This window comes from Mustela nigripes, chromosome 13 (genome assembly GCF_022355385.1).
Source record: "Mustela nigripes isolate SB6536 chromosome 13, MUSNIG.SB6536, whole genome shotgun sequence".
NCBI classification, from domain to species: domain Eukaryota; kingdom Metazoa; phylum Chordata; class Mammalia; order Carnivora; family Mustelidae; genus Mustela; species Mustela nigripes.
In genome coordinates this window covers 52,507,614-52,530,458 of record NC_081569.1, presented here as the reverse complement: position 1 = coordinate 52,530,458, position 22,845 = coordinate 52,507,614, and the positions used below count along the sequence as shown (strand labels likewise).

Here is a 22,845-nt window from a genome sequence, read left to right as displayed (position 1 = left end):
ATGATTAAAGAAAGCGCATGTATTTAACATTCATTTACTGAGCACCTACTATGTATCAAGAGATGAGTAAGAAGTTCATGTCTTATTTCTCAAGAAGCTCATGGCCTGGGGTGGAGGGAGAGTGACAAGAAAGTAATAAAGTCAATAAATATAAAACAGTAATTGCTACAGAAGACAAACAGTACAGGTTGTTAAAAAAGCAGCAGCAGTGAATCTAATTTGAGAGGCAATCAAGTATCTAGAAATACATCTTATGTCACACCAGATCTGAGTCCTGAAGACAAACAGAAATTGTAAAAATGAAATAAAGGAAAGCTCTCTATTTAAGCAACTACAGTAAAAACTCTTACGTACTCAAAAATCATAATCTACTAGAGCTTTCTTTATTTCCATATTTTCAGTTTTTCTCCAGAAATGATTGTTCAATTGGAGTATGAATACAAAGCCAAAACAGATACGGAAGCTGACTGAGAACTGTATAATGGATCTATCAAGCCAATAACACCCAAACCACTCATCAACTTTAGCATCACAAACAAGGAGACAGTCGGACATTACATGTCTCCTGATGTGATACAATAGGAAATACACTTCACAACACTTAAATATTCTTGCCAAAAAAATCTAGCCTGAACATAAGCTTCAACTGCTTTTTACCAACTACCAATTTAAAGGAAATAGAAGTCAGAGAGGAACCTGTTAAACACTACCACGAAGATATAATTAGAAAAATCCAGAAAACAGAAATCTTTCGGACACAAAACTCAGTTTCCTCAACAAATATTTTGCAAGAAAAAAAATAAATAGAGAAGGAGGCTATGTATTAAAAGACATTGCATCAACTGAATACAATGTGTGGACATTGCTTAAGATCTTATTTTTTAAAAGCTGTTAAAATGTATAATAATTAGGGAAATTTGAATATTAAGTGGATATGTGATATTAAGGAATTACTTGTTTATAACCCTAAAGTATAACAAATAATAAACTGTACATATTTAATATTTAGTGTGTGTATACACACACACACACACACACACACACATATATCCATTAAACCACTACCACAATCAATATATGGAACCTATCCATCATCCTTTTTTAAGATTTTATTTATTTATCTGATAGAGAAGCACGGAGAGCAGCAAGCAGAGGGAGAGGGAGAAGCGGACTTCCCACTGAGCAGGGAGTCCAATACAGGGCTCGATCCCAGGACCATGGGATCATTACCTGAGCCGAAGGCAGACACTTACCCACAAAGTCACCCAGGTGCCCCTTTATCCACCATCTTCAAAAATTTCCTGTGTCCCTTTATACTTCTTCCCCAAACACTTGATCTGCTTTCTGTCACTACAGATTAGTTTGCATTTTCTACTACTTTATACAGAAAGAATCACATAGTATATACTCTTCTTTGGAAGAGGGGTATGGTTTTTTTCACTCAACATAATTATTTTGGGAATCATTCATGCTGTTATATGTATCAACAGTCCATTCCTTTTTACTGCAGAGCAGTACTCTATTGTGTGAGTATATCAAAATTTGTTTTCCATTCATCTGCTGATAGACATTTGGGTTGTTTCCAGTTTTGGCTATTACTAATAAAGCTGCTATGAAGAGTCTTGTACAAGTCGCAGCGTGAACAGATACTTTCATTTCTCTTGGGTAAATACCAAGGAGTGGGATGGGGGTAGGTTTATGTTTAACTATTTAAGAAAACTGCCAAACTTTGAAAAGTTGTATCATTTTACATTTCCATTAGCAGTGTATGATAGTAAGGAAACACCATTAAATGTAGTTAAATGGTATTATTATTATCACATCTTTTTTTTTTTTAAGAGTCTTTTAGAGATATATATACATACATCATACAGAAGATAAGAGATGATGTTTGGGATTTACAGAGTAGGGGAAAATCAATGAAACAAGAAACACTGATAATGGCTGAACCTGGGTAATTCGGATGGATATTCATTATATCATCCTCTCCACAGGATTAAAAATTTTCATAAAAGAAACAGATCAGACAGCAAATCTTATGTGTGGGCTATATAAACATATATATATAGCAATGTTCTGCAATGATACAATTTAAATGGCGTGTCATGTCCTTGCTCTTTGGGTTAGAGGTAGTATTCCCTTTAAAGACTACAGATGCAGTCAACTTTGTCTCAAGAAGAGTCATGTGGGAGTGGGGGTGGGGGAGAGAGAGAAACAAAAACATGTGGGCAGGAAGTCTATGGTCCTGTCCCTCCCTCTGTAACTCCACATCCCTAGATTTGGAGGCAGAAGGAAGTATGCTGCATAAAAGGAAAAAAAAAATCAGAAATAAACATGGATTAGGACGCCTGGGTACCTCAGTTGGTTAAGGGCCTGCCTTCAGCTCAGGCCATGCATAATCTCAAAGTCCTGGGGATACAGCCCCTCATCAGGGCTCCTTGCTTAGTGAGAACCCTGCTTCTCCCTCTGCATGCCGCTCTTTCCTGCTTGTGCTCTGACAAAATCTTTAAAAAATAATAAAAAATAAAATAAACATGGATAACAATGACCTCTCTCACATTAGAGCATCCTAACAAACACTGAATGCTTCCACAGAGGTGAACCACACAGCTGGGGAACAGTAGAGAAACTTTTTTACTTTTTGCTCCCTTTATACAAAATTTTGCCTTTCATACAAGTATTACCTGCTTTAAAAACAAGTCAAATTAAAGTAAAAAAATCACTAGTAATTCGACCACCAATACTATTCTGGTGCTTCTCCTCTCATGCAGTTTAGTTTGTTTGCTTGCTTGCTTATGTATGTATTTGACAGAGAGAGACAGGAAGTGAAAGCACAAGTGCGGGGAACTGCAGAGGGAGGGGGAGAAGCAGTCTTCCCACTGAGTAGGAAGCTGGATGCAGGGTTCAATCTGAGGATGCTGGGATCATGACCTGAGCCAAAGGCAGATGCTTAACCAACTGAGCCACCCAGGTGCCCCACCATGCAGTTTAGTTTTATAGCCTGCATTTTGTCATTAACATAGTTTTCCTACATATTAGAAAGTTTTTTTGAAAATGATTTAAATGACAATACTATTTTATCATAAGAATATTTTTATTTTTGATATATCAGAAAATACTTTTTAGAAAAAGATTTTATTTATTTGACAGAGAGATAGGTCACAAGTAGGCAGAGAGGCAGGCAGAGAGGGGGAAGCAGAGAACCCGGCGTGGGGCTCAATCCCAGGACCCTGAGATCATGACCTGAGCCAAAGGCAGAGGCTTAACCCAGTGAGCCACTCAGGGGCCCATCAGAAAATACTTTAATAGACATATATTTTTGTACAAAATTGATTATTTCCTCTAGATAAGTTCATTATTGGGTCAAAAATATGATTATATTCATATTCAAATATATGATAGAGGCCCTTTCATATAATGTGACTGGGAGTGGTAATTTTTTTATTATTAATCAAAAAGTCATTTAAAATTGAAGACTGATTTGAAACAGAGATGTATACATGTACCTTAAAATAATGCATATGCATCATCTATGATTTCTACATTGGATTTCTTTTTTTTTAATTTATTTTTTATTTTTTATTTTTTCATTTATTTATTTATTTATTTGACAGGCAGAGATTACAAGTAGGCAGAGAGGCAGGCAGAGAGAGAGGAGGAAGCAGGCTCCCCACCGAGCAGAGAGCCCGATGCGGGGCTGGATCCCAGGACCCTGGGATCATGACCCGAGCCGAAGCAGAGGCTTTAACCCACTGAGCCACCCAGGCGCCCCTCTACATTGGATTTCAAGTGGCCCAAGAACTAATGCCACTCACAAAGCACTATCAGTACAAAATTCTTTTTTTTTTTTTTTTTAAAGATTTTATCTATTTGACAGAGGGAAAGATCACAAGTAGGAAGAGAAGCAGACAGAAAGAGGTGGGGGAAAGCATACTCCCTGCTGAGCAGGCCTGATGTGGGGCTAGATCCAGGATCCTGGAATCATCACCTGAGCCAAAGGTAGACGCTTAACCCACTGAGTCACCCAGGTGCCCCAGTACAAAATTCTAAATGACTATGGTTTTACTTCACATAACTTTAGCTTTGAAAGCTACACCTAAGTTGATACGAAGTTTTTAAGTCACACTTCCCTTCATCTAGTGTATCTAAACCATTCCAATTAGTTTTCATAGAAACAATCATTTTATTATTTTTTTAAAAGATTTTATGTATTTGACAGAGACAGAGAGCAAGAGTATAAGCATGGGGAGTAGCACAGGGAGATGTAGGCTACCCAGTGAGCAGGGAGCCTGATAAATATGGGTTTTGACCCCAGAACTCTGGGACCATGACCTGAGCTGAAGGCAGACACTCAACCAACCCCCAAACAACGCTTTTAAACTTCTATTTTAAACTGCTGCATTTACTGAACTGGGCAACTATGTAAGCCTGGCAAATGGGCAGATCGAAAGCTGCCCTCCAATCCACACTCCTGCAGACAGAGGTGGGCAGACTATCGGCACCCTTGATGATAGAAGATTCTGTATTATGAATTTTTATCCCTGAGAATTTGACAGACAATAAATAAGATTATGTTTTAGTTTGCATCTGAAAGAAGTAATATGAAGTTGTACTTTTCTTAGGTGATTAAACTGAAAGGATGAAGCCGTATGTTGTAACCAGGTGACACAAGTCCTAGAGTCAGATTCCCTGGGTTTGAGTCCCACTTTAACCATTTAATAGTTATGTGACTAAAGGCAAATTACTTAACCTATTTCCAGGGTAGTGTTGTGAGGATTAAATAAAATAATCCATTTGCCACAACGTCTGGCACATGGTTAATCACTCTGTAAATGTTGGCTATCATTAAGTTATACATAAATATCACTGATGAAGCAGAAGGTGCAGAAAAGTATGTTACAACTTATGTAAAAACAAAATGTGTATGGAAGTGACTGCCTGTATATTCACTGAATATCTCTGAAAGGTTAAACAAGAAGAGAGGGTAGTAAGTATGGCTCGGGGATGAGATGAGAGGGAGACTTTTCCCTTTTGGACTTCTTGAATTTTGTATCAAATGCAAGTATTATCTTTTAACTAAACTAAATGTACTGATAGTGGGGCGCCTGGCTAGCTCAGTTGGTAGAGTGTGATTCTTGATCCTGAGGTTGTGAGTTCAAGCCCCAAGTTGAGTGTAGACATTACTTTAAAAGAAAATCTTTCCCCCTCCCCACCCCCATAACAGACTCTTAACTACAGAGAACAAGCTAAAGGTTACTGGAGAGGAGGTGGGTGGGGGAATGGGTTAAATGAGTGATGGGTATTAAGGAAGACACTTGTGATGAGCACTGAGTGTTCTATATAAGTGATGAATCACTAAATTCTACACCTGAAACTAATATTAAATTGTATGTTAACTGGAAGTCAAATAAAAATGTGATAAAATTATTTTTTACAAAGTTATAAAATGTCTTGATAGTATAATATACCTCTCTTCTTAAATGGCTACACACCTGAATCTTTAGGAAGACTTAGGGCTTCTAAAGCCAAGTAGATGATTATCTTACCATGTTTTGCTAAATATCTTATTCTCTCTGTTAAAATATTACAGTCTTTTTCTGGAAACATTTATAGGGAGGAAAAATACTCTAATCCTTTCTTACAGTCTTCTTAAACTCAGAAATGTACATAAATATATACATATATAAGACAACATCACCTTAAGGATTCCTTCTGATCCCCTGATCAGCTACTAAAGGTACTTCTGATGCTTTCAAGATAGGTAAGACACTATGTATGAAAGGATATTCCAATAGGATATACAACTCCAAAAAAGACAAGGTAATATAAACTAATTTTAATGTGCTCTCTTCATGATTTGGACTAAGGTTATCAATCTATAATACTTGTGCCTAACTTTGAAGTTGTGGGGGGTGGGACGACAACAAAGGGGAGTATACCCTAACACCTTAAAAGAAAGGGTAGACTACCCTTTGAGAATTAAATCAAAAGAAGTTGATGCTAGGGTCCTTTTATAAGAATAGTTTTTAATCCTTCTTACATTCCAACACTTGCAAGGATTACCACATATCCCTATCCATTACAGTGGTTTGTTATCACCATGTCCCCTGGGCTGAAGTCAGAATATATGTTGAAATTTGAAAATGCGGGCGCCTGGGTGGCTCAGTGGGTTAAGCCGCTGCCTTCGGCTCAGGTCATGATCTCAGAGTCCTGGGATCGAGTCCCGCATCGGGCTCTCTGCTCAGCGGAGAGCCTGCTTCCCTCCCTCTCTCTGCCTGCCTCTCCATCTACTTGTGATTTCTCTCTGTCAAATAAATAAATAAGATCTTAAAAAAGAAATTTGAAAATGCCCTCTTCTCTTAGGGAACACCCTTTTCCAGCATATGAATCACACACTGCCTTAATGAAGTATAATGAAACCCGGTCTAAAACTTAACTGTAACCAAATTAAACATATTGACCTCATTTAAAAAAAAAATGCCCCTCTCAATGTTTCCCCTCAACTCTGAACTCTTATCACCAACTGCCTGTGAGTAGCTCCATGTGGATGTCAGTTCCACAGTCAATAATTCTTGAACTTAACATACTGAAAATAGAACCCTTAATATCCACCCTCTCAAATCTGATCCTTTCAACTGTTCCTAATTCAGTAAATAGAACCACCATCCTCCCAGTTGCTGAAAGCTCCAAAGGATTCATAAATTCCATATCTCCAATCCACTGATTCTGCCTTTTTAATGTATTCCCAAATTATTCATTTCTCTCCATTTCTGTTACCACCATCCTAGACCAAACTACCATCATTTCTCTTTTGGACTGTATCGGTTTTCTCCTAAATCCTCTAGCTACACTGGACTTCTATCCTTCAACATGCCAAGTTCATTTCCATTTTGTGGCCAAACCATTCCTTCTGCTTAAACATTCCTCCTATATACTCCCGGCTTCTACCTCTCAGCTCAGATGTTACCCACCCAAAAGCACTTCCCTGACCACCCAATCAAGAATAACCCCAACCTTACCTCCATTCTCTATACCAGTACCTTGTATTTTCCCCCCCTACAATAGCAACGATCAGTATCTGAAATTAGCTTGCTTATTTGCTAATTATTCATGTCCTCCCATAGACTGTGAGCTCCACTGACAGCAGAAATCATGTTCATTGCATCTAAAAAAGTGCTTGGCACATAACAGATGCTTAATAAACAGCTGATGAATGAAGGAACCTATCTAAAGAAAGACAAAGTCAACCCTGAAAGATAATGGTCAGCTGGGAGTGAGGAGTCACAAAATAGTTAAAAATGTCAGTGGGATGGCTTGGTGGCTCAGTGGGTTAAAACCTCTGCCTTCAGCTCAGGTCATGGTCCCAGGGGTCCTGCAATCGAGCCCCCAAGTCGGGCTCTCTGCTCAGCAGGGAGCCTGCTTCCCTTCCTCTCTCTCTGCCTGCCTCTGCCTACCTGTAATCTCTGTCTGTCAAATAAATAAAATATTTTTTAAAAAAGTCAATGGGAGAGTATCTAACTGTGGTAAAAATTAAAACTGTGCCATATTTCAGTTCTCCTTCCACATATATGGTAAGTTTATACTTGCCCATCATCTTGAAGTTAGGTATGGTCGTATGACTTGCTTTTGCCACTGAAATATAAACAGAAGCCTTTCAGAGCCACTTTGTATGATTCACTACTATCACCATCCCTCTATTGTGGCAACTAGCAACAGGACAGAGATTAAGGTTCCATCTGTCCACATTCCTTAGCAAGGATAACACAGAGCAGAGCCTCCAGATAACTCACATGTAAGATGAATCAAGGAGAAATAAGCCTTTGTTATTTGAAGCCACTGAGATTTGGGGGTTGTTACTGCAAAATAACATAGGCCATCCAGATTGAGAAATCATCCAAACAATGTTGTGGGCTACATAATAATGGAGTCCGTCTCACTAAGTAGTCAACTGATGCCACTGAATATACATAAGTAATTTCCTTCTGATTATTTACTCAGTTTCCAAATAGATCTGCCAACAAGAAGAGAAAAAACTGTTTACATGGAGGTTATGAGTTATTGTCCCTTATGCTATTTTTCATTAAATATTCCCCCAAATAATGAATGCCACCCTATAAAGGGATACCTACCAGTCTTTCCTTACCCGGAAACAGGTGAGAATAACTGTGCTTTTTGTTTATTATCTACAGCAACTATTCAATAATTAAATAGTTACTGAGTTCAGATCATTGTGGAGGAAACAAACTAGAAAAGTAGATGGGATAAAATGCAAAAGTCCCTAGATACTGGGTCAGGAACCTGAACTTTATTTATTTATTTATTTATTTTTAAAGATTTTATTTATTTATTTGACAGAGATCACAAGTACACAGAGAGGCAGGCAGAGAAAGAGGGAGAAGCAGGCTCCCCGCTGAGCAGAGAGCCCAATGCGGGGCTCGATCCCAGGACCCTGGGATCATGACCTGAGCCGAAGGCAGAGGCTTTAACCCACTGAGCCACCCAGGTGCCCCCGAACTTTAATTTTCTAGACAAAATACACTTACTGAGAAGCTTTGTATATAAATTATATGATTAAAAACTATTCTTGGGGCACCTGGCTGGCTCAGTTAGTCAAGTAGGAGGATCTTCATCTCAGGGTTGTGAGTTTGAGCCCCACATTAGGTACAGAGATTACTTAAGTAAACTTTTTTTAATAAAAAAAAAACTATTCTTGAAGATTATTTTATATGGCAGTTATAGAAATAGGATGACTAACAGGAGTCCCAAGAGTACTAGTTTCCAACAGCTGTGCCATGAATCCTCCATAGACAAAAGGCCAAATTTTAATCAATCTCTATGATTTATTTTGGCTACAACACTAAACATACTGTTAATGATGGTACTAAGTAGTACAGGAAATAAGCAAGGCCTAAGTTGGTTTTTTTTTTTAAGATTTTATTTATTTGGGGGCACCTGGGTGGCTCAGTTGGGTTAAAGCTTCTGCTTTTGGCTCAGGTCATGATCCCAGGGTCCTGGGATCAAGCCCCATGTCAGGCTCTCCGCTCAGCAGGGAGCCTGCTTCCCTTCCTCTCTCTCTGCCTACCTCTCTGCCTACTTATGATCTTCATCAAATAAATAAATAAAATCTAAAAAAAATATATATTTTATTTATTTAAGAGAGAGAGGGTGTGTGTGTGTAGAGGGAGGGGCAGAGGGAGAGGCAGTAGCTGATGCCCCGCTGAACCGAGAGCTAGATGAGGCTGAAGACAGATGCTTAATGATCTGAGCCACTCAAAAGGCCCAGTAAGGCCCAGATTTTTGCAAATAAGAGTAAAAGGCACACTCAAAAGTCAAGGTAGCACTAAAGTAAGATCTGGTAATGGACAAAACTGTATTCTAAGTATGAGGGGCAATCAGGGCAGTAATTACTACAGAGTTCTGAAAGGCAACCAAGTGAGCAACGGATGCTTTACTATCTCTTGGGAGGTATTTTTATATTACAGAAATGACTGGGTTGTAATCAAGTTGGGTTGTATTCGGAGTTCTTTCAAACGACTCAGAGCATCTGTGCAGCACTCCAACAAGCTTGTCTTTCCTCAGCAACAATCCATTCCTTTCATTCAACAAATATTAAGTACATGTTACAGGCTAATTACCATTCTTGGCATTGAGAAAACATGAGTGAACAAAACAATGATCCCTGCCCTACTGCAACTTATATGCTAGTGGCAGTTAAATTCCATTCTAAAATTTCTCCCCCAATCCTATTACACGGGAGTAGTTTTTACAAATGCCATTGGAAGATATCATCTGATTAATGCATGCTAAGATGTGAAAGACTAACAGTCTCACCAGAGATAATTACCCTTGAAAAGTAAATACTTCACAGATTCACAGACTCTTAAAGCTGGGAAGGACCTTGAAGATAATTTCAATTTACAAATGAGATTAAGAGATCTGGCCAAGAACACTCAGTTACCGGTAGGAGAGCAAAACCTGGAACTGTGAGTTCCAGTGTTAGTGTCTTTTCCATGTAATACCAAACGCGTTTTAAGATTATACCAGTGAGAAGAAGAGATGCTAGAATGGGGATTCATGATTCATACATAGGTGATACGTTTCTGGATGACTGTTCAAGGCAAAAAGAATTTCAGGCAGTGTGTAAACTTGAGAGGTGGTTATAGGGGAAGCAAACTGGGGGTCCATTTCAGAAGACTCTTTCCCCCATCTCTATCCTTATAATGCCCCCAGAACAAAGAGAGGAAATACAAAATCTCTCCAAAGTTAATACATACTAGAGAAGATACCTGGACATGAGCACAAAGTAGTAAACACAGCATTTGAATCTAGCAAAGTCAAACTGTAAGTTATCCAAGCTGAAAGTGTACGTTCCCAGTAAAGGTACCATTTGTATTCAGTTTAAGGTGTTTTTTTTTTCTTTTTAAAATTACTTTCCTAAATACATTTTTCAGAAAGTACCAAATTACTGATATGGGTCATGAGTGTAATGATTGATAAAACGAGGGTGAGGGGGCGCCTGGGTGGCTCAGTGGGTTAAGCCGCTGCCTTCGGCTCAGGTCATGATCTCAGGGTCCTGGGATCGAGTCCCACATCCCCACATCGGGCTCTCTGCTCAGCAGGGGGCCTGCTTCCCTTCCTCTCTCTGTGATCTCTTCCCTTCCTCTCTCCTACTGTGATCTCTCTCTGTCAAATAAAAAACAAAAACAAAAACAAAAACGAGGGTGATGTTATTGTGAGGCACTAGGCAAGCATTTTTAAAGATAATTCCTCTTCCTCCAGAATGGTTACACTCATCTCTTGCTTATAAATTGTACCAATTTATACATTTGAAAACCCAAACTCTCCCTTTAATCTCTCAAAGATTCATGAACAACCAACATGAGCCTTATTCGTATTCTAATAGAAACTATATTTTAAAAAAACTTTCAAGAGAAAAATAAGACATGCTAAGAATGGAAAAATCAGCTTTGTACCACCACCACCACCCCCCCCCCCAAAAAAAAAGAAAAGAGAAGAAAGATTATTGATTTTAAAAATTTTATGAAAAGGGGTGCCTAGGTGGCTCAGTGGGTTAAGTCTCTATCTTCAGCTCAGGTCATGATCTCAGCGTCCTGGGATCAAGCCCCACATCAGGCTCTCTGCTCAGCGGGGAGCCTGCTTCCCCTCTTCTCTCTCTGCCTGCCTCTCTGCCTACTTGTGATCTCTATCAAATAAATAAATAAAATCTTAAAAAAAAAATTCTTCTTTTAGGAGGAATGTAAACTGACAGGAACAAGGATCCTCATTAAAATCTCATTATGGGTGTCTGTGATGGCAGTTTCCATACCTAAGATGAAAATTATTATGAGAAACCCCCCTCAAAAAATTATTATGAGACTTCCAATTTATTTCCGTAGCTCTGCCATTCTTTTAGTTTCTGAGGCTTAAAACCTTGAAGATACCATAGACTTTTGCCCCTATTGTTTTCTATAGTTAGTCAGTCACCATATTCCGTATCTTGCTCAAAATGTCTCTTTTGAATAAAGCAAAAATTCCAATTTCAAAAGTACACACACACAACAAGGCCTGCGACCATTAAAAAGAGCATTTTTCAAGCAATGGGAAATAATCATATGACATTCTGACTTAAAAAAAGGGGGGGGGGCGCCTGGGTGGCTCAGTGGGTTAAAGCCTCTGCCTTTGGCTCAGATCATGGTCCAGGGTCCTAGGATCCAGCCCCACCTTGAGCTCTCTACTCAGCAGGGAGCCTCCTTCCTCCTCTGTCTCTGCCTGCCTCTCTGCCTACTTGTGATCTCTGTCAGTCAAATAAATAAAATCTTTAAAAAAAAAAAAAAAAGGCAAAACAATACAAACCCATAGGGGAAAAATGTATAATCCTAGTTTTACAGAAAGGAAAATAATTATCAGCATAAAAAATTTTTGAAAAAAACCACCACACGAAAATGTTAAAACAGTTGTTTTTTTCTGCTCAGGGTGGGGTTGGGAGGTTATAAGTGCTTTTAAATTTTTTCACACTCTCTACATTTCCTTTATTTCTTTATTTCTTGTCATGGAGCTGGAAGTATAATTATTCCAAGTACAGAGTAACCACTCAATAGTTTGAGTGAAACAGACTTAGAACAAAAACAATATATAATGGTATATTTTAAGGAATATATAGGTTTCAAACTGTTCTCTACACTTTGAAGAAATGATACAAAGGAATTAAAACTACAACACAAACATGGAACTTTATGAACTCCATTTATCTTAAAATATCTGCTCAGTGCACAAAACGTAAGTATGGTCAACAAGAGCAGAGAACTGAATTTAATAGTGTGTGAACGTATATATACACAAACACACTTCACATATAATGTATCCCCAGTTGAAGAAGTAAATAAAGAGCTCTGTAAACTAAAAAGACACACATGTAAAGAATGCAGTGAAAGAAGCATAGTTAGGGGGCACCTGGGTGGCTCAGTGGGCTAAAGCTTCTGCCTTCGGCTCAGGTCATGAACCCCGGGGTCAGGGATGGAGCCCCACATCGGGCTCTCTGCTCAGCAAGGAGCTTGCTACCCTCCCTCTCTCTCTGCCTCCCTGCCTACTTGTGATGGCTGTCTGTCAAATAAATAAATAAATAAATAACCTTAAAAAAAAAAAAAAAGGCAGCATAGTTAAGAGCATGAAGCCAGCCTGCTTGGGTCCCAAACATATTAGCCGTGTATCCTTGTACGAGTTACTCAACTTCTCTGTGTCTCAGTTTCCTCCTTGTCCAAAAGGGGATAATAGTATCCGTCCCAAAGTAAAGCTCTCAAACAGTGCTTAGCATATAGAAGTCCCAAAAGAAATATTTACCATTGTTATTATTACAATGCTAGCTATTAGCCAAGTAAAAGCCTCAATGTGTAACGTTCTGATTCAAGTCTGAAGCAGGTTCAAACAAAACAGAATAAACCACTGACACAAGTTTAAGCTATTAGGTCGTCTAGGTTCTCAGAACTTTTGCTAGTGCTAAACTGATTACTACACAACTAATATTTGTTCCAGTTTTTTTTTCTTTTAATCTGTAAAGAAACTGACATAGACACCTCTGTTTCCAAGGAACTTTACAAGCCACAAGAAAACAACTGAACTCTTTGTTATCTCCATATTTAAGCCAATTTAAAAGCGTGGTAAAAGCCTAGGTACTGTTACAGAACAACTTTTCAGAAAATACAATGAGGTTTTTAAAGTTGCAGTCAGCAATTCTTATGCAGTTATGTCAAGTTTTTGTCCGGCTAAACAAAAGCTTATCTGTCAGGGAACCAACGACCCGGCAGAAAATAAGGAAATACCAAGGCCCGGCCTAGGCGGCTCGGGAAAACAGGTCCTTAAACAGATCGCCGCAGACGCGCTCCGTCCTTCCCCTCCCCGGCGTGCAAAAAGCCGGCCCCACCCGCAGATCAATTAAGTGACAGCTGGCCGCGTCTACGCCTCTCCTGACCCGGACCCCAGCCGCCCGGATGCTCCACGCCGTAGCCGGGCAGGGGATCCAGCTCCGAGGCCGCGGCCTCGCCGCCCCGCCCCCGACCCCGCAGCCCGGCTGCCGCGCTCCGACGAGTGGAGGCCGCCGTGGGGCCTCAGGTGGGCCCAGGGCGCGTCCGGGCGCGACGAGACGCACAGCCTCCGCAGGGCAGCTGCGGGAGCCGGGCTTCCAGAAGCCCGGCCGTCACTTACCGGCGCCTCATGGTAGCGCGGCGCCTCAGCCCAGCTCCGGCACTAACCAACCGCGCTCGGTAGCCCAGATGGTCCCTCGGCTCCCGGGCCGAGCCCCACTCTGAGCCATTCAAACACAGCCGCGCGCGCAGCCCGCCGGGATAGCTTCCCGGGGGGTTGGGTGGGGGGGAAGTGAGGGAGGGCTGGCCGGCCCCGCCCAACGCTGGCTCCGCCCTCCTCGGGTCTCGCAGGATCAAAGGGAGGGGGAGCAGGACGTGTGGCCATCGTGCCCCCTGGTGGCCACGGGCGCGCGCGGTAGTCTTGCTATGGGGCGGCAAGTAGTGACTCTCCAGGAACTGACGATGGACAAGGGGCAAAGAATGACTTTGAGCTAGTAACAGTCTGGTGAGGGAGACCGTGCTTTAAGTGTTGTCCCAGGAGATGAAACAATCTGCTTTAAAAGTATGGGGCGGAGAGAGTTGTATTCATTCAGTCCCACTTAAATGTACTAAGGCAAAGTATTTAAAGTCATGGACCCTAGAGCTATGTGACCTTGGACAAGTCACATAAATTCCTGTGTGCTTTGGTTTGCCCATCTGTAAAATGGAGATTATAATAGTTTCTGCCTCACAGGTATGAGGATTAAATGAATTCATACATATGAAATGCTTAGAGGAATGTGTCTGGTATATGGCAAGCACTATACCTTTTGTTAGCTATTATGCTTCAGTTCCTATACGCGTCAGACTCTATGTTAGACTCTGAAGAACACAAGAAATATCTATGATGCAAACCCTATCCTCAGGAAGCAAGCTCAAGCTCTTTGGTGTGGGAAACACTGGAATATGAGGTGAGGGTTGAGTCTGTCCCTCACCTACTTTGAATCACTGAGGAAAATTCTCTTCATCATAGTAGAGGCAGAGTGTACCCATCTTCAAAGGTAAATCACTGGTCAAGGTTAACCAAATTGTGACAGGAGCAAGATTGTCTCTGCTAGGCCTCTCACCTCTTGCAGAAGCCAATCAAGTGGTTCATTTTTGATGAAACATTTCCTTTCTGCAATTACTACATTCCTTGACTTGTTTTTTTTAGCCTCTTTTTTCCTAAACTCTCCAGAGCTTGGGTTGCTTATGTTTGGTTCAACCAGTATCTTTGAGGGCCTACCACGTGCCAGGCTGACACTGTACCAGTTGCCATAGGTAGCCTGGAGGAGCTCATGGTGGCTTGGACAAACAGGAAAAGAGATCATTCCAATACACTGGTGGGTGCGATGATATACTAAATGTTGTATATACTAAATTAGTATATAATACTAAATTAGTATATACTAAATGTTGTGGGAGTTCAGGGCAATGGGAGGCGTGGTAGACAAACTAATCAGAACTAAGATGTCATTAGATGATAACAAACAATAGATTTTTCTTCTCTGGTAACTTAGTGCAAAAAATTAAGTAAAGGTGAAAATTTGGGTCACCACTTGAGTTGGTGGGAGAAATCTTTTAAGATATATTTTGCGTAAGCGATGCCTTTGAGAGCTAAGCATAAGCAGGCACATGCCTATGTGTGGGGCCACACCTGTAACAGGTGGGACTATTGAGAGACTCCAGCAGGGTGCATGAGGGAAGGGAGCAGGAACCCTGGGTTCTAGGGCTGTGCAACACAGAACATTCCTTGAGTTAGACTTCCACTAAGTAGGTGTGCTCTTTTAAAGAAAATAAAAATTCAACGCACATGGGTGAAGTCACTTTTTATCAAGCTATTTCTTCATCACTCTCATCATAAACAGGAATTTCCTGATGACCCTCATCAGAAGAGGACAAAAAGAGTGTAAGACACAGTACTTTACCTCAAGGGAGGCTGGTTGATGAGAGAAGAAAATAACGGAGTCCTAGGACTCCAGGGAATCTGCTGTGTTAACATAGAAGGATCTCAGCTAAAACAAGGCCTCAGGTGGTTTGAAGCCAGAGAAGAATCCCGATATTTGCCTTTATAGAGTTTCTCAGGACACAGTCTCTCAAGCAGTTCGTCCCTAGACTCTGGTTTTGAGGTTATACCAGTGATGAGCAGCCCAGACCCATAGATCTCATGTGGCTGCCAAGTGTCAACATAACTTAAGGTGAAAATAAAGAAATTTGCCTTTGTATTGCTATGTTTGAAATATATACCATTTTAGGGGCTCCTGGGTGGCTCAGTGGGTTAAGCCTCTGCCTTTGGCTCAGGTCATGATCTCAGGGTCCTGGGATCGAGCCCTGAATCGGGCTCTCTGCTCAGCAGGGGGCCTGCTTCTCCCTCTCCCTCTCTGCCAACTTGTGATCTCTCTCTGTCAAGTAAATAAATAAAATCTTAAAAAAAATAAAGAAATATATACCATTTTAGTGATGAGAATGCAGGTCAGTTTCCTTCATTGACACTTTTTAGTCGATCAAAATTGAATTTTTTTCCCTTGGAGCCCAATCAATTTTTTTTTTCCTCTTATAGATAAAAAATGATTTAAGAAAAAAAAAAAGAGGGGCACCTGTCTGGTTCAGTTGGTAGAGCATGCAACTCTTGATCTCATGTTTGTGAGTTCAAGTCCCATATATATATATATATATATATATATATATATATATATATATATATAGTGCAGTCTATACATACTTTTATTATCCCTCCACCCATCCTTGTCCCTGCTTGCCCTCACCTTGAGCGGTCTTCAAGGGAATTTACTCCCCTGACTATTCCCTCATTCCTTCATTCTAAATACCTTCTCTTCCTTGCATCTAAATGAACTGAAGGCTCAGGCAGCCTTTCTGCCCCCACCCCATCTGCCTTTCTTAGGGGTATGAACGTCATTCAGGGTGTATAGAGTGACACTGACCATAAACACCCATATGAAAAAAGAACTCTCATGCAAAGTCTTATGCCTCCTTCTAACCCATTGGGGAGGATCATGGGGGAAGATTTAAACCAGGCCTGAGAGGCTGGACAGGATTTTGACAAGCAGGGTACTCTGGACATTTTGGGGGCAGGGGAGGGAGTGCGAAGTAAGTTCTAGGACCACTGTCTCTCCCAATCTGAGTGAGGGAGGTGGCTCTGCAGAGTATGGAGAGCAATGACTGAAAAGGTATGCAGTCACTTGACAGGTTGTGAAGATCTGGAATGATCAAGCAAAGGTTCTTGGGAAAGAAAAAAAAATCACTAGAAACCCTTAAAAGTCTATTGCACATGCATAAGCACTATTTCCATTTGAATATGGGTTTTTTTCTGGTATTTTACTATGCAAATGTAGCTGTATCTAAGAACAGAAATGAGATTATATCCTACTTACAACTTTGTAAACTGCTCTTTTATGAGAAATATCACATTATATAAGCCAAACCATGCCAATTAATATAAATGTACATAGTAAAAATGGCAGTTAAGGGGCGCCTGGGTGGCCCAGTGGGTTAAGCCTCTGCCTTCTGCTCAGATCATGATCTCAGGGTCCTGGGATCTGGCTTTCTGCTCAGCGGGGAGCCTGCTCCCCCCTCTCTCTTTCCCTCCCTCTCTGCGTACTTGTTTGTGATCTCTCCCTCTGTCAAATAAGTAAATAAAAATCTTTTTTGAAAAATGGCAGTTAAAAAAAGGCATAGGCATTGAGGGAGAAAGTGATGAAGTTAATTCAGTACTTTAGAAGGATTGATCTGTCACCGAGTTGCAAGATGGCTAGTGGGACAGAGGGAAGACTGACAGCAAGAATGTTAGGTATGAAAGTGTTGTAGTTCAGACCAGAGGTTCAGGAAGCTACAGCTTTTACTGTGGTGTGTGTCATTCTCATCAATGCAGACTGATGCCAGGTCTGATAAAGGACAATGTTTGAAAAGACCTAAATAAAGGACAGCAATGGCTCATCTATTCCTTAAGGAAACACATCCACTGCTCAGCCTCAGAGCCTTTGGAAAAATTCCACTCCCTTGACTTTGGTAGTCAAAGTGAGGAAGTGGGAAGTCAGTCCTTTTTTTTTCTGCTCCTCTCTTGCCCACCTTCCTGTGTAGACTGTAGAAGGAAGGAATGTTATTAGGGAACGTTTCAGGTAAGGCTGTGGCAGTGGAATTTAGCAAATCTTACTTGTAGCTTACCAGATTCAGGATTATTTCAATCACCACCGCAGTACTGATGCCCTTGATGGTGCAGAAGCAGACTGGTTTTTTGTGGGGGAGGGGGAGTTGGAGGGTGGGAGTGGTGGAGATGGTATGGTTGATTGGGAGGGGATCCTTCTGTTAAGACAGTTTCGGAAGCAGCTCTCTGTTACACCTCTACAGATGGAAAGCAGGTGAGGATATTCACTATTTATAGATTTTCAAATTTGCATCCCAGGAGACCATTCCCCCCCTTCTCCCAGCAGATTTCCTGCAATCAGGGTACACTGTCATCAAGGAGAAGACGGTGGGGAGCAGCGTGTTAGAGCAGAAAGAACACTAGCTTTGGAGCCAAGCTCATCTCTATCAGAAGCCTGGATCCCTGCTTTTGGGCCCTTTCTACTTCATTTTTATCTGAGCTGCGCAGTGGGGATAATAACATTGTTCTTCTAAGGGTTGTTTGCGAAGTAGGGTAACCTTGGTAAAACATGTCAATAGACTCTAGTGCAGTGATCTCTCTACAAAACACCCCCGTTTACCTGTTCAGTGATTTTTCTGAGAGAAAAATGTATGATTGGGCGCTGCCTTGGAAAGCAGAGCCCTGGAATGACACCAGCTTTAGGAGGGGGGCCAGTGGTGGGAAGACAGACTCACTGTGGTGCTGACGGCCTGGTACTTAGTACCAGGCATATGAACCCTATGGCCATATGCAACACAAACCCAGCCGTGCTGTTGCTTAGGGGATTCACGACTACTGGGGCCTCATAACAAACAGGCCTCATGGAGAGGAGTTCAAGGGCTGGGAGCAGGCAGGAAAGCAATGAAATGGGCAGGACAGCAATTATAAGAAAAAAGATAACGTCTATGGAAAGGAGACTTGGGAGAGCAGAGCAGATCCCAGCCTCGAGAGATGAGCTTGGGTTCCTACTCCAAATTAGCTATATTCTTCACAACACTGGTTCTATAAGATGTTGACAGATTGAAAAAAAGGAGGAAAAAAGAAAAAGGAAAAAAAAGGCTTCCTTGGCCACAAAATTTGGTACCTTTGGATTAAACAAATATTAAGTAAATATTTATTTACTGTAGTACTTCTCAGTCTTTAAAATACCAACATCATTTGTAAATCTCTAAAAGAAAGATGTATACAGTGTTGCCCAAACGTACCCAAACTCTGAATCTTTTATAGGGGAGAAAACAAATATTGTAAAGAATGACTCCCATCTAAAAAGAGTAGGGGGACTAACGTGGGCCCTGGGGAATGGGGTGTGTCTCCACCTATGGGCTGGGTGGAGAGGAGTGTGGAAGTTGGATGGGTGCCTCAGGATTGGTCAGGGCTGGATGACAGCGACAGAGCCTGAACATCTGGCTAGAGCTATAAAAGACGAATTAAAAAAAAAACAAAACTGAAATAAAGAATAAGCCATAGCTTTTTTTCTTTGCCTTTTTTTTAAATTTTTAAAAAAAATTTTATTTATTTATTTGACAGACAGAGATCACAAGTAGACGGAAAGGCAGGCAAAGAGAGAGAGGAGGAAGCAGGCTCCCTGCTGAGCAGAGAGGCTGAACCTGGGCTCTATCCCAGGACCCTGGGAACATGACCCGAGCCAAAGGCAGAGGCTTTAACCCACTGAACCATCCAGGCGCCCCTTTTCTTTGCCTTTTTAAAAAGTGAAAACATGGCAGGACATCTGGGTGGCTCCATCAGTTAAGTGCCTGACTTTGACTTGGGTCACTTGGGGTGGTCTCTTGGTTACTTTGGCTTGGTCTCTTGGGGTTTTGGGGTGGAATCCTGTGTGGGGCTCCATGCTCAGCGGGGAATCTGTTTCAGAATCTCTCCCTCTGCCCCTCTACCCCACTTGTGCTTGCTCTTTCTCTCTCAAATAAATAAATAAAAATCTTAAAAAAAAATAACAAACTATGGCTCTTCATGAAACAGCATGTTATAAAACAGTATGCTAAGTAAGCCTAAATATAAATCGAGAAAGTCTGGAAGAGTCTAAATCAAAATGTCCATGGGGAAAAATTTTTTATTTTTGCATGCTACAGTTTGTCATCTATTTTTACTGAACTGTATTTTCCATTTTATATAATAAATGTCCTTCTTTTGTAATTAATTTGTAAAAATCACTTTACTAAATGAACCAATCATAAGTAATTAGGATATTGAACAAAAATTTTGTGCAAATTTTTGAAAATTTAGAGTTTAATTTGAAGCTTTGGTGATATTATTCTATTACTTGTTTTTTTGTGTGTGTGTGTGTTTTTCCACTTACGCTACCCTGGTTAGCTTGATTCATTTGGATGGACCCCTTTCAGAAAGAAACTTACATCCTTTTCCTACAGCTGTTGTACTGAAGTATCAGAATCTTGGTGGCTTAAAACAACAGAAATAGAGTCATTCTCAGTTCTGGAGGCCTGAAGACCAAAATCAAGGCATTACAGGGACATGCTCTCTCTGCTGGCTCTAGGGAGGTACCCTTCCTGCCCTCTTCCTAGCTTCTGATCATTCTGGATGTCATTGGCTTATAGCTGCATCACTCCCATCTCTGTCTCCATTACCACATGGACTTATTCCCTGTGCATCTATGCATCTACCTCTTTTCTTATGAGGACACCAGTCATTGGATTTAGGGCCCACGATTATCCAAAATGACCTCATCTTTCTAACTACATCTGCAAAGACTCTATTTTCAAATAAAGTCACATTTTGGGTTTCTATCTAGATGGATGTCAATTTTGAGGGACATTATTCAATTTACTACAGAAATAATTTAGTCCACAAACCCTTCAAAGTATAAACTGCACATTTTGGAGGGCCTCTTTGAATTTATCAATGTTTTAACCTCTCTGGTAAGCAATCCTAATTACAGGACTCTCCCAGAGAACCATGTTCACAAGTTCCCTAGGGATGTTCACAGCAACATTTTTTGTAATAGTGACAAATGGAAACAACCTAAATGTCCATCGACTAAGGTTAGGTAACTTATCATACATCCATGCCATGTATACTATATAGCCTTTAAAGGGAGGGAAAACTGAAGGGGAAGAAATCAGAGAGGGAGACAAACCATAAGAGACTCTGGACTCCAGGAACCAAACTGAGGGTTACAGAAGGGAGGGGTTGGGGGGATGGGTATTAAGGAGGGCATGTGTTGTCATGAGCCCTGGCTGTTATATGCAAATAATGAGTTGTTGAACACTACATCAAAGATTAATGATGTACTATATACTGGCTAATTGAACATAATAATAAAAAAAAAAGAAAAAAAACCAGACAGATATAGAAGGCATCCAAGATAGAGTAAAAAAAAATAAATAAGTGAACAGGGTTTAGTGTGTTTCTATTTATACTATAAGTTCCTACAAATTGAACAAGCCTACATTTATGTTTATGTTTTAAGGGATAACTTTGTCTTTCAAATAACAAAAGGTACTTACTGTTCTTCAATTTTTCTGAATCCCACTTTACCCTCGTTATTAGTCCGCTCAGACTGCCATAACAAAATACCATAGATTGGTGGCTTAAACAACAGGAATTTATTTTCTCACTGTTTTGGAGGCTTACAAAGTCTGAGATCAAGGTGCTTGCTGATTCAGTTACTCACAAGAGCTCTCTTTGGTCCATGTGGACTGCACGTGCGGACAGCCACCTTCTCATTGCATCCTCCGGTCAGTAGAGTGAGATAGTGAGCACTCCTGTCTCTTCTTTAAGACAGTAATCCTATTAAGCAAGCACCACCTTCATGACCTCATCTAACCTAATTATCTCCCAAGGCCCGAGCTCCAAATGTTATCATACTTGGGGTTAGGGCTTCAACGTTTATGATTTGGAGGAACACAATCAGTCCACAACAATCTTCCTTCCAAAAAAATCAGGCCATAAAGCAATGCTTATACCTGAACCAAGAGAGACTTTTAAATATTAGCACATAGGGGGCACCTGGGTGGCTCAGTCAGTTGGGCGTCTTACTCTTGGTTTCTGCTCAGGTCATGATCTCAGTGTCCTGAGATCGAGCCCAGTGCTCAGTGTTGTCTGCTTGTCTCTCTCCCCTCTCCCTCTGCTCCTCCCCTGCCCCACTCGCTTGCTTGCTCATGCTCTCTCTCTGGAATAAATAAAATATTTTTAAAAAATTAGCACACAGGAAAAGTTACCATAAAAGACCTGAATTGGTCATTCAGACACCTGATGTGGAGATAGTTTAGCTCACTTCCAAGATAGCTGAAATCAATCATCAGAATGAATCCAGAGTAACCAAGCTTGAAGAAACATGCTAGGCCATCAGCAATGTATCATTATGACTCATGCCATGGTTGTCATTCTTATCCTTTAATAAGATCTGTGGGAATGGCAGTCCTCCCAGTTTCCTAAGCAAGTGCTTGAGGGATGTGCTATAATGGGAACTTGTTAAAATGGGAATTGCACAACAGCTCTCCTGAAATGAAAAAAAGGTAATTGCTAAGGGAAGAATGGTATTACTAACCAACGTTTTCTTCCAGCGCTGTCTAGTTCATGTCACTGCTGACAGGGGCATTTCATGATACTGCAGAGCCGTAAACCAGAAATTAAAAAAAAAAAAGTAATCCGCATAGAAATGATGCAGAAACCCAGAAAAAACAGGGGAGGAAAAATAAAAAAAAAAAAAAAAAAAAAAAAAAAAATCCCAAACTTGTTTTTTCACTGAAGGGGTTTTAAATTTCAAACAGACAAAATGGAGGGGAAATGTTTCCTCTCATTAAGACTCTTACTGACAAAAAATAAATTGCTTCTTGAATAAAGTAGTGTAAGGTGGTCCTTTGCAGAAGGCTGTAATAATACTAGAGTCAAATAACACAAATAACTGGGGATTTGCAATGGAAACCCATTTTACGGAAGCTGCCATAAATCTTAGGACCCTTTAGAGCATACTGGAGTAACTGGTTGGACCATGGAGGAGAGCTGAACAGAACTGTTATAGAGACATTATTAAATGGCATAGGCCAAAATATTAAGATACTATGTATAGAAGCTTTTTTTTCTCGCCCCCTTTAGAGAGATCCATTCTTGCAAATCTGGCTGTTTGAATAGGAA

General features: G+C 40.7%; 1 protein-coding gene across 1 annotated transcript in view; it reads right to left on the bottom strand.

The window, feature by feature from the left end:
• The window catches only part of KATNBL1 (katanin regulatory subunit B1 like 1), a 37,513-nt gene extending 23,668 nt beyond the window's left edge, over positions 1-13,845 (bottom strand). Inside the window, exon 1 of the mRNA XM_059372450.1 lies at positions 13,699-13,845. The gene's annotated coding sequence lies outside the window, so the exon portion shown is untranslated. The remainder of the gene's footprint in view (positions 1-13,698) is intronic.
• Between the last annotated feature and the right edge of the window lie 9,000 nt (positions 13,846-22,845).